At 35.8% G+C, this 12,009-nt stretch overlaps 1 pseudogene; it reads left to right on the top strand.

Moving 5' to 3' along the window:
• The first annotated feature begins 7,069 nt into the window (after positions 1-7,069).
• Positions 7,070-8,025, top strand: LOC141520342 (U3 small nucleolar ribonucleoprotein IMP4 pseudogene; annotated as a pseudogene).
• Positions 8,026-12,009: the final 3,984 nt, after the last annotated feature.

Here is a 12,009-nt window from a genome sequence, read left to right as displayed (position 1 = left end):
TTGATTAGAATCATAATTTTAAGGTTTTTGGAGTATTTTGGAAGTATTTTGGAATTATAGAAATTCCTGCTTTCATGCCACCATCTTGGCTCTGGCCCTTGTACATCAATTTCATGATGGCATTGTTTGCCTGTGTTCTGGATAATGGACAATGTTCTCAAGAATTCCAAGTTACCAATGGAGTGAAAAAAAAAAAGATGTGCTCTTTATGTCATAATTTTTACCGTGATGTTATCAGCCAGGTCATTACATGCCTTCACTAAAATTGAACATGGCCTTAAAGTCAGCTACCACATTGATGGCAACTTCTTCACTTGAAAAGGGTACAAGCCAATACCAAATTGGAAGGCATGTTGGTACATGATCTTTTGTTTGCAGATTATTTTGCACTCAATGATGCAATAAAACATGGATAGATTCTCTGTTATTTGTGCCAGTTTTGATCTAACAATACCAAGAAAATACAGGTGCTCCATTAGCCAGCACCACATCATCCATGCGTGGAAACATCAATTATGTCAAATGGAGAAATTCTGAGTACCGTGGGCAAGTTCACTTGCATTGGCAATGGCCTTTCATTGCTAAAGCTAGTTCACTATTTGGGAGACTGAAAGAAAATGTGGGAGAGAAGATGTTGTAGTCTGACTACCAAACTAAAGGTCAACAGAGCCATTGAGCTGACCTCATTGTTGTATGCCTGTGAAATCTGAAGTATACCAGCACTATGTCAAGAAACTGAATCATTTCCATTGAAATTGTTTTAGAAATTGTTTTAGGAAGAACATCTGACAGGAGAAGATATCAGACACTGAGGTCCTTTCTTTAACTAAACTGTCCAGCATTTTAACATTACTAGATAAAGTGCAACTCTGGTGGGATGGACACATTGGTTAGAATGCCAGATGTATTCTTGCCAAAAAATAAAAAAAAAATATGGAGAACTCACACAGGGCAAGCTCTCACAAGGAGACTAGAAAAAGAAATAATGAAACCCCCTGAAGGTTTCATTGAAGAATTTTAGAATTGATCATATGGGAGACACTGGCACAGGACTGCCCAGCATAACATGTCCTTATCAGTGAGGGTGCTACTCCCTATTAGGAAGGCAGAATTATAACAGCTCAAAGAAAAAGTGATACACATAAGTTTAGAATATTCATCCCAATTGTTCACTTGGACTATTTCTGCCTGACCTGTGGTTAAGCATTTTGAGTTCCTATTGGTCTGATCAGTCAGTCAGACATACAGTTATTTGTCTCAAACATAATGATGCTATTTTGGTCTTCTTTGATAACAAAGGACAAGAACAAAGTTGAAACCTGTCACTCCTAAAAACTTTTTTATTATTAGGGTGGTTATTAGGTTTCTGGATTGACTATAGTGTATTATTATCTAAAAATAAAAATGAAATAAATAAAATAAAATTAGTTGGTAAAAAAGAGGGATACTCTGGAAAAAGGAAAAGGAGAGAAAGAATGTGGGTAATTATCTCATATAAAAGATCTTTTATATTGAAAGGATATATACACACACACAAACACACACACACACACACACACACACTCAATTTGTTATAGGAATCTATTTCTCCATTCAGTACATTGAAGGGGGAATAAAGTGAATAGAAAAGTAGTGAGATAGGACATGGAAAGGAGGGGGGATTGAGGGAGGAAGTTAAGCAAAGCAGTATTGGTAAAGGAAAGGGTGAAAGAGAAAGAGGAGGATTAAAAGAAGAAAAATGTAGAACAGAAAGAATTCCAGTTATTTATCATAACTTTCATAAAAGATAATGGGATAAATACAATCATAAAATTGAAGTAGGAGTGTAGATTACAAGACTTAAGAATAAAAGGTGATAGCATAAGCAAATTAGTAAACTATGGATTAGTTAGGCTGTCTGACCTATGAGAACACTTTGCAAATAAAAGGGCCAAGTCATTATAAGATATAAAATGGATGATGTGAGTTTGTTATATTTAATGGTATTTCACAAAATCATCAAAGCCAAGATTAGAAGGAAAGGAAGCAACTGGTGTGGTGGTTATAGCAAGTTTATCTATTAAAAATAGCGTTTCTTAAATACAGAAATCTCTCAATTATTTAAAGAATTTAAGTCATTTCTTAATTGATACATAATTACAGATATGGAAGTCAGCTTTCAAAATACAAAATCAGAGGTATCTATAGTCAGAAAGGGGAAAGAAACCTAAATCTCTATTGATTAGAAAATGCAAATTGCAACAGCTTTGAAGTATCTCCAGACTGATGAATATGAAAGTGAAAATTGTTGGAAGGGATGTGAGAAAAATCAGGCACTAATGATCTCTTGTTGGAGTTATGACCTGATGCAACAATTCTGAGAATAATTTTATTGCTCAACATGCTGAATAACTTTAAGAACAATGATCTGTGATTCTTATACAACATTAATAATATGGAAATTTGTTTGGTATTTACTGCATTAATGTAAACTATATAAAGTATTTGCCTTGTCAATGAAGTGGGAGAGGAAAGAAAAGAGGAAATAAGGAACTCAAAATTAAATAATAATAATAGCCACAACAATTTACATTCAATTACATATATATGAATATATAACATGCCCATAAATATATACTAGAAGAGGAAAAATATTTATATATCCCTATTTTAGAAAAAAATGAACAAGTCATAAAAGAACTCCCTAAGAAAAAATCCCCCAAACCATAAAGATTCACAAGTCATTTCTAGCAAACATTTAAATAGCTTTGAATGCCAATATTGTATAAGCTATTTGATAAAATGGAAAATAAAGGTTTCCTTCAAAATTCTTTTAATGATACATATATGCTGATACATAAACTAGGAATAAGATATCCAAATCAGAAATTTTTGGATAGCAATTTTGTCCTGGAAAGACTTACAGGAACTGATACTGAGTGAAATATGGCAGAACCAGGAGAACCACAGTGACAGTCTCATTGTGTAATAATCCACTATGATAGATTTAGTTCTTCTCAGAAATATAATTATTCAAGACAATTCCAAAAGACTCATGATGGAAAATGTTAGCTTCATCCAGAGAAATAACTATGGAATCAGATTGAAGCACACTGTTTTTACTTTTTGCTTTTATTTTCTTTCTTTTTATGTTTCCTTTGCATAACCTATTAACACCTTGTTTGTTGTCTCAGGAATGGTGGAGGAGGAAAAAAAAATTGCAAGTCAAAATTTTATAATAAAATGAACGGTGGGCAACTAGGTTGGTGCAGTACATAGAACACCAGAATCAAGAGGACCTGACTTGAAATCTAGTCTCAGATACGTAATAATTAACTAGTTGTGTGACTTTGGACAAATCACTTAACCCCATTGCCTTACCAAAAAAACCAACAACAAAAAAATTGGTGAAAACTATCTTTTCATGTATTTGGGAAAAAATACTATTAAGTGAGAAAAAAATACTAAACACAGAGACATATTTCCTAAAGAGACATATTTCCTAAAGGAATAAATATGATCTTGAGGTCCCAAGGTTTGCACACTAGCCATATTTCCTTTCTGCTCACCTTACTTAATGTGTATTCTAGGTAAGCCTAAAAAGCTATTAAAAATTAATACTCTAAGAAGAAAATGCTTCTACTTGTCCAAGAAGTCTTGCTTGGTTCATTAATAAATTTCTTTTCTTTTTGATCTGATTACACTCTTTTCCAGCCCTATCTCTGTGAGGCCTACATGATGGTATATAAAATTTTACCTGGGTCTTCAAGGGATTCCAACTGAAAAATTCCTATAATATCATGATCAAGAAGTTCCAGGAGCTTTCTATTATCTTCAGAATAAAATGCTAATGATTTTATTTGGCATTTAAATCACTTTGTAATCTCATTTCAATCTATCCCTAAAAATTATCATATATTGTTTGGTATTTCAAAAAATGTTCAAAGAAGTAGAGAAATTTGAGTTGAAACTTGATGGAAGGGTATATTTTATACAAATTGGAGTTGGAGGTTGAGGGCATTCCACTTGGAACAACCAATCTAACTAGAGAAATTGAAATGGGATAGTAATGTGTATATAATTCTTGTGATTATTAATCACACGACTTTAACTCTAGGTATTAATTTTCCCTATTTGAGCATAAATTCTGTAGTTTATAAATCACCTGTGGCCCCTCTCTCTCTCCCTCTCTTCCTTCCTCTCTCTCTTTTTTCTCTCTCTCTCTTCTTTCTTTCTTTCTTTCTTTCTTTCTTTCTTTCTTTCTTTCTTTCTTTCTTTCTTTCTTTCTTTCTTTCTTTCTCTTTTGTATTTGACACAGACTCCAAAAATGGTCTTTCAACAAAAATCTGAGGATATACAGATCAATAGGTTTGATGTGCTTGTACATTAAAGTCTGTCAATCTATAACATTCTTGCCTTTAACAGAGCAATGTTTTTATTAAATCTTTTGGTGTTTTGATAAACTTCTTTAGGTCCTATTTTCAAAAATAATTAAATAGTTTAATGAAATAAATTTTATTTTTTATGATAAATTCAGAAACAGCTAGTGAAATGGAAATAAATTTGGCATCTGAGTAAAGAATTTCCTCTGAAACATAGAATCTGGGAAAGTAACCAACTCTTTATGCCCTAAAAAATTTTGTAAAAAAAATTGTTATAGAACATTTTCTAAGTTATAGTGTTTACTCAAAATATATTTTACATCCATTTTCCACTTTATGGAAATAAATTAAATACCACATAGGTTCATATATATATATATATATATATATATATATATATATATATATATGTAAATTTATAGATTTTCTGATATATAGTATTCTTTGATAGTCAAAACAATTTTGTAATGTATGTAGTATCAGCAGTATTTGTTTCATTTTACAGATGAGGAACATGAGTTCTCATCTTTAAAAAAATTAAATGACTTGTAAAAGATTACGCAGTAAATAAGACAGGAAGATGAAACCAAATCCAGTGCTTTACACTTACTTTGTTATCCTGGGCAAATAACATAATCTGTGTCTCAAATTTTTCAATTGTAAAATGAATATAACAATAGAACCTTCTTCTCAGGGTAAGTTAGCACAGATGCTAACAAACATAATTTAAAACAAAACCTTTTTGAATCTTCCCTTCATTTCTTCCTCCTTTCCTTCCCTCCCTCCATTCTTTCATTATTCCTGAAATCTGTCATAATTTGCCTTGTGACATTCTGGATTGGCTAAATTTTTGGAAATACACTTAATAAAAATACATATTTACTCTTACTTGGATCAACAAATATATTTGAGTAACAAATATCATGAATAATAGTCAGTCATTTAGAAAATGCAAAATTTTTAGTTTCTGTTAAATACTCAATTGGAGCTCTTTCTCATTAAAGTTTGTAATATTTTCTTTTCCTGTCTCCATTTTCCATTTCCAATGAGACTATCCACTGCTCTCCAATTACATGCTTACTATTTACAATGAAGTCAGAGTACCCCATTAATTCTCTAATGAATTTTTATTGACTTTAATTTTTAGTATGTGAGCTGGTAATGCTTCACAAATCACTGTTACCTCATTTTCCAAATGAACATCAATGAATTTTCTCTTTTGCAGAAACTGCAAAAGAATCAATTAAAATTTTAATTAGTTTAATAACACCTGGTTTCAAATTATGTTCTGGCTCAAGACCAATTACTCTTGACTATCTGCAGATTTACTGAGAATCTTTCCATATGTATATATCACTTTTCAGGCAAAGGAATATTATTTTGGTGAGAAAGCAGAAATCCACAAAACTTTACTTAATGAGTATTACAATTTTTAATACTTCAGATTTATATTAAAAGTCAAAGCAGAATTTCATTGACATTCCGTTGTCTCTTCCTGTCCTCTCCACTATGGGATTGATCTATATGACACAACTCAGTTGTATAAGTATATATTGATGGTCAAAGGATGCCGAAATATCTTAATAATTCTGACAAACAAAACTGTAAGTTTCCAAAGTGTCTCCGTAACTCAAACTTATTTTCTCTTCCTATGTTTTGCAAAGTGATTTCCATATTGTCTTACTTGATTCTCACAACAAACATTGGAGGTAATTTCTATTATTCATCCCAGTTTTACAAGTGAAGAAAGTAAGGTAAAAGAATGTCATGTGACTTTAGAGGGTCACACAATTAGTAAGCTAGTAAGATGCAAAATTCAAAGTCTAGTCTTTTTTGACTCTTACTATGATACTTATCTGAGTTTGTTTATAGTAATTTTACTTTTCTTTAACCTGTTTTCCCTTATATCCATTATATTATCATCACTTTTAGTTGGTAGTATTAGAGGTCCAATTGTAATAAGGACAACTTGCAATTGTATAATGCTTTACATTTAATAAATGTTTTATTCATAAAAAAACACTATACAAGATAGGCAGTGGAAAGGTTTTTATTCTCTTTGAAGTTTTAAGGTTGAGTTTTATTTCCTTGATGCCAGGAAAATCATTTATTTCCACATTCCAGGTAAAACATAAATCCAAGCCTTCTAATAACAAGTCTAGCTCAATATGGGAAAAAATGTCCAATATAAACACTAACAATTAAAATATTTAAAAATTAGGATAGACATGCAGATAAATTGGCAACTGTATTGATCTACTCTTTTGCACTTAGTTAATTTGGGTCTTTTCTATTATTCTGTTTTAGAGGAAAAATTCACTTGCATACAGGTTTACAGCGAAATAGTATCTAATTACATAACCTTATCCAAAGCTAATTCTCTGTATCTCATAACTCAAGGAAATGTAAGATTCATAAGTAATTGCACTTTGGGGGGGGGGGGCAGCCGGAAGCTCAGAGCGGAAGCTGGAGCGGGGAAAGAACTCCCTGACTCTTGATAGGCCTTCATTCCTTCATCCCGCCTCCCGCCTCCCGCCTCCAGCCAACTGCTGTTCGGCCTGGGGGTTGGGAGGGTGGGGCCTATTCCCCTGGGCCAATGAGCTGAGGAGTGTGTGTGTGGGGGTGGAGGGAGGCCCTCCCATGCTTCCTCCATTTGGGAAAGGAAGCTAGTGTAGCGCAAGCGCACTAGGCTTCTGTGGCCAGGAAGCGTGTGGTCTAATTGGAAGCAGGTGGAAGACTGCAGCCATGCTGAGACGTGAGGGCCGCCTGCGCCGGGAGTATTTGTACCGCAAGGTCCAGGAGCAGAAGCAGTACCTTCTGGAGGAGAAGAAAGTGAGGCTCAAAAGAGCCTTCGATGAGAATCAGTCAATACCTACTGAGCTGAGAAGGGAAGCCCCGACTCTCCGACGGGCATTGGAGTTCGATAGTGGCGGGGAAGGTGTCTTGAGCCACCAAGATGATGAATACCGATGGGCAGGGCTAGAAGACCCCAGAATCAGGATCACGGCATCTCGAGATCCCACCTCTCGGCTCAAGATGTTTGCCAAGGAGTTGAAGCTGATATTCCGTGGTGCTCAGAAAATGAACCGAGGTCGACATGAAATGCGGACTCTTGTTGGTGCTTGTCAAGCCAGTGGAGTCACAGATCTGCTGCTGGTCCATGAGCACCGAGGGCCCCAGTTGGCCTCATCGTGAGCCACTTGCCCTTTGGGCCTACTGCATATTTCAGACTGTGTAATGTGGTAATGCGACATGATGTCCCTGACCTTGGCACTGCCTCAGAGGCCCTTCCCCACCTTATCTTCCATGGCTTTTCTTCTCTCCTTGGACAACGAGCCTCAAATATCCTCCGATACCTCTTCCCTGTACCTAAGGATGATAACCACCGAGTCATCACTTTTGCCAACAAGGATGACTACATTTCTTTTCGGCATCATGTGTACTGGAAACCAGATCATCACACAGTGGATCTGACAGAGGTGGGGCCAAGATTTGAGATGAAATTGTATATGATCCTCCTGGGCACTCTGGAGCACGAAGCCACAAGAGATGTGGAGTGGTATTGGCACCCATATACCCACACAGCCCAAAAGAGAACCTTCCTCAGTGTCTAGCAGGCACCCAGGGAAGGACTGACAAAACACTGGCCCACAGAGCAACACAAGACCTGATGAAACTAGCCTTGCCTAGGGAGAAATCTACTGTTATTTCTGTTATTAAAATGCTCCCATCTCCTGTAAATGTCAATAATAATAATAATAATAATAATAATAATAATAATAATAATTATTATTATTATTATTATAAGACTTTATTCTTCCTGTTAGGATCATGGAAAAATGCTTGGCATTATTTTCAAGAGGACTTTAAAATATTTCCCTTTTAATTAAGGGAAATTCATTTTGTTGTTATTGTTCTAGAATCAGCTTTCTAGATATATTTTCAGAAATCAACATTTAGAATGCATTCTAATAAAAGTTACTTAATTTCAAGTCTAAAGGGATAAAGGAAAAATATTAAAGGAAGCTGAAAAATAGAAGATCAAATCCTAAAGGACTAAGTTATTTATATATTTTTATTTTTTAAGAACATTCTTATATTTATTTTTATTTTTGTACAGATTTTTTTATACATTACTAAAATATTCTTGTTTAAGAGTAAACATAATACCCTCCCCCCAAATATAGACCCTCGTGAGCAATAAAGAGGAAAAAATTAAAATTAAAAATAATAATAATAATAGGGGCAGCCAGGTGGCACAGTGGATGGAACACCAGCCCTGGAGCCAAAAGCACCCAAGTCCAAATCCAGTCCAAGATATCCAACAATCACCCAGCTTTGTGACCTTGGGCAAGCCACCCCAACCCCATTGCCCTGCAAAATCCAAACCAAACCAAAATAAAATAACAATAATAATAATAATAATAATAATAAGGGCAGCTTGATGGCACAGACAGAGTACCGATCCTGGAGCCAGGAGCACCCAGGAACAAACCCTGACTGAAGACACCCAACAATCAGCCAGCTGTATGGCCCCAGGCAAGCCACACAAACCTACTTGTCCTGCAACCCCCCCCAAATGATTATGATGATGATAATAATAATAATAATAATTAATTATTATTATTATTATAAATGTGCTTCTGTCTTTGTTCAAACACCTGGAGCTCAGTTACAGGTGGATCACATTCTTTATGATAAGTCCATCACAGAAGCTACTTCCACATTTTTCTACTGTTGCCATAGCTGATCACAAAACCCTCGATATTTCCCCACTACCATATACTAAATTTTCTCTCTCCTTTCACTGTGTCCCTCTTCTTAAATTTTCTGTAGGGTGACTGAGTGGTGCAGCAGACAGATCACCAGCCCTGGAGCCAAGAGGCCCCGAGCCCACATACCAACCCTAAGGCCCAGCAACCACCTGGCCCTGTGGTCCCGGACAGGCCATACAATCCCATTGCCTTGCCAGAAGTAAAAAAAAAGAAAATGCGTTATATCTGACCACTCTCCCCCTTGGTCCACCCTCTCCTCCATTACTCACATCCCCCCATTCCCCATGTCCCACTTCTCTCTGTCTTAGTCTAGATGTCTATACCGCATTGAATATATATGTTGTTTCTTCTCCTAGCCCTTTGTGATGAGAGTAAAGGTTCCCTCATTCCCCCCTCACCTTCCATATCATTTCAGTAGCTCATTGTAATAAAAATGTCTTATTATATGAAATATCTAACCGTATTCCATCTCTTCTTTCTCTTACTCCTATTACCTTTCTCTTTTAGCCATTTACTCCATTTTTTACAATATGTCTTCAAATTCAGCTCTCTCCTGCACTTCAACAATAAAAGCTCCTTCTACCTGCTCTATTAAATGAGAAGTTTCTCAGGAGTTTTATCAGTATCATTTTTCTGTGAAGGAATACATGTGGTTCATCATCATTAAGTCCCTCATATTTTACCCTTCTCCACTTTCTATGCTTCAACTGAGTCCTGTATTTGAAGATCAAACTTTCTGTTCAATTCTGGCCATTTCAACAGGAACATTTGAAATTCCCCTGGTTCATTGAAAGTCCATCTTTTTCCGTGGAAGCTGATGTTCAGTTTTGCTGGGTAGTTCTCAGTTGCATTCTGAGCTCTTTTGCCTTTTGGAATATTATATTATAACCTTATGAGCCTTTAATGTAGTTGCTGCTAAGTCCTGTGTGATCCTGATTGCAGCTCCACGATATTTGAATTGTTTCCTTCTGGCTGCTCGTAATATTTTCTCTTTGACTTAGGAGTTCTAGAACTTGGCTATAATATTTCTGGGGGTTGTTTCGTTTTGGATCTTTTTCTATTTTGCCCCCTGCTTCTAGGGTATCTGGACAATTTTCCTATAGGAATTCTTTGAAAATGGCAAGGATTTTTTCCTGATCATGAATTTCAGGTATACCAATAATTTTTAAATTATCTTTCCTGAATCTCTTTTCCAGATCAGTTGTTTTTTCAATGAAATGTTTCACATTTTCTTCTAATTTTTCATTCTTTTAGTTTTGAAGTATTGTGTCTTGATTTCTCATAAAGTCAGCAGCTTCCCTCAGTTCCATTCTACATTTATTTTCCTCAGAGAACTTTCTTATTTCCTTTTCCATCTGGCCAATTCTGCTTTATAAAGCATTTTTCTTCTCAATAACTTTTTGTTATATCCATTTGACCTATCCTAGTTCTTAAAACGTTATTTTCTTCAGCATTTATGTATCTCTTTGACTAAACTACTGACACATGTTTTTCCTGCATCTTTCTCATTTCTTATCCCAATTTTTCTTCCATCTCCCTCACTTGATTTTCAAAATCTTTTTTGAGCTCTCTCATAGCCTGAGCCCAACTTCTATATTTCTTGGAGTCTTTAGAGGGAGAAGCTTGTACTTTCTCATCTTCAGATTGAGTGTTTTAGTCCTCCGTGAGACCAAAGTAATTGTCTATCATGAGTTCCCTTTTTTCTCTGTTTACTCAACACCCAATTTCTGGTAGGCTAAACACTCAAGGCTCAGTTGCCTGGAGGCTCCTGCTTACTGGCTCCACCTGCTTCCCTTTCCTAGATCTGGGCTGCCAAGGCCACCGCTGCCCTTTGAGTGCCATGATAGGTGGACTTCACCTGTTTGCTCTGGCAGATGTACCCCCGCTGATCCTCCAAGTTCTGCCCTGTGTTCCCTGGGTGTAGGTCAGGAAATTGCCACTGCTGCTGTGAGCCACGGCTCCCAGGCACCCTGGGGCTGCCTCCAGGAGGCTGAAGTTCCTTCATTCTGGCCAGCAGCCCCTCCTAACCCCATGGAGCAGTGTCTTTCTACTGTTTTCTAGATTACTTTAGGCTGGAGAACTCCCTCACTGGATCCCTCTGTAGGTTCTGTTTCTCTAAAATTTAGAGTCCTTATTTTATGGGTTTTGAAATATTGGGTGGGGGGAGAGCACCTAAGAGATTTTCTTCTCCTATCACCATCTTGCCTCTGCCAGAACTAAGCTATTAATCTTATATTAATCTTATGTCTAAATAAAAAAGTTATTGCCATAATTACTGTTAACAATTACAACTACTCTAAAGGCCTCTCAAGTGAGTTTGGGGTCAAGAGGCCAATTTTGACTAAAATAACTTGAGCTCTGATAACTCTTGAGCTGAAAGGTTCCACAGAAATCTGATTTGATAACACAACTGTGTCACTCTTGGCCTCACTATTTAATAAGTTCTGTTTCCAAACTTCTTGAAGTGGGTTACATCCTGCTGGGTTAATTCCTGCCCATAACAAAGTTACATCATTGTTTTTATCCTGTATACTAATTTTGTGGTTTTCTTCTCTAACAACTGTTTGTTTTCAATAAAATGGCTCCATCAGTTGTCCTGCTGATACTCTGTACCTATGTGTTAATGTGTTTTTCTTTTCTCTCCTGATCCAAATTGATCTCCTGGTGGACAGGGGATCACTACAGACTGCATCTGAGGTGCTTCAAATTTTGTAGGGTACACATGTAAAATGATCAATAAATTTATACAGATATATATATATATATATATATATATATATCTGAGTTGTTCAAGTCTTCAATGAACTTTAGCTATCCAATCTCTTCATTTTACTAGACTAAAAAACTGGAAAATGTGAGATTAATAACACAGA

The sequence above is a fragment of the Macrotis lagotis genome, chromosome 4 (assembly GCF_037893015.1).
Source record: "Macrotis lagotis isolate mMagLag1 chromosome 4, bilby.v1.9.chrom.fasta, whole genome shotgun sequence".
Taxonomy (NCBI): Eukaryota; Metazoa; Chordata; class Mammalia; order Peramelemorphia; family Peramelidae; genus Macrotis; species Macrotis lagotis.
This window is presented reverse-complemented; position numbering and strand designations above follow the sequence as displayed.